The sequence below is a fragment of the Salvelinus fontinalis genome, chromosome 6 (genome assembly GCF_029448725.1).
Source record: "Salvelinus fontinalis isolate EN_2023a chromosome 6, ASM2944872v1, whole genome shotgun sequence".
Classification (NCBI taxonomy): domain Eukaryota; kingdom Metazoa; phylum Chordata; class Actinopteri; order Salmoniformes; family Salmonidae; genus Salvelinus; species Salvelinus fontinalis.
This window is the reverse complement of record NC_074670.1, coordinates 58,759,483-58,763,576: the sequence shown is the minus strand read 5'-3', so window position 1 is coordinate 58,763,576 and position 4,094 is coordinate 58,759,483.

Genomic DNA, 4,094 nt, shown 5'->3' with positions numbered 1-4,094 from the left:
GCGTCTAAAGACAGGAGAAGAGTTACAGCGTCTAAAGACAGGGGAAGAGATACAGCGTCTAAAGACGGAAAGAGTTACAGCGTCTAAAGACAGCAGAAGAGTTACAGCGTCTAAAGACAGGAGAAGAGTTACAGCGTCTAAAGACACGGAACGAGTTACAGCGTCTAAAGACAGAAGAAGAGTTACAGCGTCTAAAGACAGGAGAAGAGTTACAGCGTCTAAAGACAGCAGAAGAGTTACAGCGTCTAAAGACAGGAGAAGAGTTACAGCGTCTAAAGACACGGAAAGAGTTACAGCGTCTAAAGACAGGAGAAGAGTTACAGCGTCTAAAGACAGGAGAAGAGTTACAGCGTCTAAAGACAGGGGAAGAGTTACAGCGTCTTAAGACGGAAAGAGTTACAGCGTCTAAAGACAGGAGAAGAGTTACAGCGTCTAAAAATAGGAGAAGAGTTACAGCGTCTAAAGACACGGAAAGAGTTACAGCGTCTAAAGACAGGAGAAGAGTTACAGCGTCTAAAGACAGGAGAAGAGTTACAGCGTCTAAAGACAGGGGAAGAGTTACAGCGTCTAAAGACGGAAAGAGTTACAGCGTCTAAAGACAGGAGAAGAGTTACAGCGTCTAAAGACAGGAGAAGAGTTACAGCGTCTAAAGACAGGAGAAGAGTTACAGCGTCTAAAGACAGGAGAAGAGTTACAGCGTCTAAAGACGGAAAGAGTTACAGCGTCTAAAGACAGGAGAAGAGTTACAGCGTCTAAAGACACGGAAAGAGTTACAGCGTCTAAAGACAGGAGAAGAGTTACAGCGTCTAAAGACAGGAGAAGAGTTACAGCGTCTAAAGACGGAAAGAGTTACAGCGTCTAAAGACAGGAGAAGAGTTACAGCGTCTAAAGACACGGAAAGAGTTACAGCGTCTAAAGACAGGAGAAGAGTTACAGCGTCTAAAGACAGGAGAAGAGTTACAGCGTCTAAAGACAGGAGAAGAGTTACAGCGTCTAAAGACAAGAGAAGAGTTACAGCGTCTAAAGACAGGAGAAGAGTTGCAGCGTCTAAAGACACGGAAAGAGTTACAGCGTCTAAAGACAGGAGAAGAGTTACAGTGTCTAAAGACACGGAAAGAGTTACAGCGTCTAAAGACAGGAGAAGAGTTACAGCGTCTAAAGACAGGAGAAGAGTTACAGCGTCTAAAGACAGGAGAAGAGTTTCAGCGTCTAAAGACAAGAGAAGAGTTACAGCGTCTAAAGACGGAAAGAGTTAGAGCGTCTAAAGACAGGAGAAGAGTTGCAGCGTCTAAAGACGGAAAGAGTTACAGCGTCTAAAGACAGGAGAAGAGTTGCAGCGTCTAAAGACACGGAAAGAGTTACAGCGTCTAAAGACAGGAGAAGAGTTACAGCGTCTAAAGACAGGAGAAGAGTTACAGCGTCTAAAGACAGGAGAAGAGTTACAGCGTCTAAAGACAGGAGAAGAGTTACAGCGTCTAAAGACAGGGGAAGAGTTACAGCGTCTAAAGACAGGAGAAGTGTTACAGCGTCTAAAGACAGGAGAAGAGTTACAGCGTCTAAAGACAGGAGAAGAGTTACAGCGTCTAAAGACAGGGGAAGAGATACAGCGTCTAAAGACGGAAAGAGTTACAGCGTCTAAAGACAGCAGAAGAGTTACAGCGTCTAAAGACAGGAGAAGAGTTACAGCGTCTAAAGACACGGAAAGAGTTACAGCGTCTAAAGACAGAAGAAGAGTTACAGCGTCTAAAGACAGGAGAAGAGTTACAGCGTCTAAAGACAGCAGAAGAGTTACAGCGTCTAAAGACAGGAGAAGAGTTACAGCGTCTAAAGACACGGAAAGAGTCACAGCGTCTAAAGACAGGAGAAGAGTTACAGCGTCTAAAGACAGGAGAAGAGTTACAGCGTCTAAAGACAGGGGAAGAGTTACAGCGTCTTAAGACGGAAAGAGTTACAGCGTCTAAAGACAGGAGAAGAGTTACAGCGTCTAAAAATAGGAGAAGAGTTACAGCGTCTAAAGACACGGAAAGAGTTACAGCGTCTAAAGACAGGAGAAGAGTTACAGCGTCTAAAGACAGGAGAAGAGTTACAGCGTCTAAAGACAGGGGAAGAGTTACAGCGTCTAAAGACGGAAAGAGTTACAGCGTCTAAAGACAGGAGAAGAGTTACAGCGTCTAAAGACAGGAGAAGAGTTACAGCGTCTAAAGACAGGAGAAGAGTTACAGCGTCTAAAGACAGGAGAAGAGTTACAGCGTCTAAAGACGGAAAGAGATACAGCGTCTAAAGACAGGAGAAGAGTTACAGCGTCTAAAGACACGGAAAGAGTTACAGCGTCTAAAGACAGGAGAAGAGTTACAGCGTCTAAAGACAGGAGAAGAGTTACAGCGTCTAAAGACGGAAAGAGTTACAGCGTCTAAAGACAGGAGAAGAGTTACAGCGTCTAAAGACACGGAAAGAGTTACAGCGTCTAAAGACAGGAGAAGAGTTACAGCGTCTAAAGACAGGAGAAGAGTTACAGCGTCTAAAGACAGGAGAAGAGTTACAGCGTCTAAAGACAAGAGAAGAGTTACAGAGTCTAAAGACAGGAGAAGAGTTGCAGCGTCTAAAGACACGGAAAGAGTTACAGCGTCTAAAGACAGGAGAAGAGTTACAGCGTCTAAAGACAGGAGAAGAGTTACAGCGTCTAAAGACAGGAGAAGAGTTACAGCGTCTAAAGACAGGGGAAGAGTTACAGCGTCTAAAGACGGAAAGAGTTACAGCGTCTAAAGACAGGAGAAGAGTTACAGCGTCTAAAGACAGGAGAATAGTTACAGCGTCTAAAGACAGGAGAAGAGTTACAGCGTCTAAAGACAGGAGAAGAGTTACAGCGTCTAAAGACAGGAGAAGAGTAACAGCGTCTAAAGACAGGAGAAGAGTTACAGCGTCTAAAGACAGGGAAAGAGATCCAGCGTCTAAAGACGGAAAGAGTTACAGCGTCTAAAGACAGCAGAAGAGTTACAGCGTCTAAAGACAGGAGAAGAGTTACAGCGTCTAAAGACGGAGAGAGTTACAGCGTCTAAAGACAGGGGAAGAGTTACAGCATCTAAAGACAGGGAAAGAGTTTCAGCGTCTAAAGACAGGGAAAGAGTTACAGCGTCTAAAGACAGGAGAAGAGTTACAGAGTTTAAAGACAGGGGAAGAGTTACAGCATCTAAAGACAGGGGGAGAGTTACAGCGTCTAAAGACAGGGAAAGAGTTTCAGCGTCTAAAGGCAGGAGAAGAGTTACAGAGTCTAAAGACAGGGGAAGAGTTACAGCGTCTAAAGACAGGAGAAGAGTTACAGCGTCTAAAGACGGAAAGAGTTTCAGCGTCTAAAGACAGGAGAAGAGTTACAGCGTCTAAAGACACGGAAAGAGTTACAGCGTCTAAAGACACGGAAAGAGTTACAGCGTCTAAAGACATGGAAAGAGTTACAGCGTCTAAAGACACGGAAAGAGTTACAGCGTCTAAAGACGGAAAGAGTTACAGCGTCTAAAGACAGGAGAAGAGTTACAGCGTCTAAAGACACGGAAAAAGTTACAGCGTCTAAAGACACGGAAAGAGTTACAGCGTCTAAAGACAGGGGAAGAGTTACAGCGTCTAAAGACAGGAGAAGAGTTACAGCGTCTAAAGACAGGAGAAGAGTTACAGCGTCTAAAGACAGGAGAAGAGTTACAGCGTCTAAAGACACGGAAAGAGTTACAGCGTCTAAAGACAGGAGAAGAGTTACAGCGTCTAAAGACAGGAGTAGAGTTACAGCGTCTAAAGACACGGAAAGAGTTACAGCGTCTAAAGACAGGGAAAGTGTTACAGGGTCTAAAGACAGGAGAAGAGTTACAGCGTCTAAAGACAGGAGAAGAGTTACAGCGTCTAAAGACAGGAGAAGAGTTACAGCGTCTAAAGACAGGGAAAGACTTACAGCGTCTAAAGACAGGAGAAGAGTTACAGCGTCTAAAGACATGGAAAAAGTTACAGCGTCTAAAGACACGGAAAGAGTTACAGCGTCTAAAGACACGGAAAGAGTTACAGCGTCTAAAGACAGGGAAAGTGTTACAGCGTTTAAAGACAGGAGAAGAGTT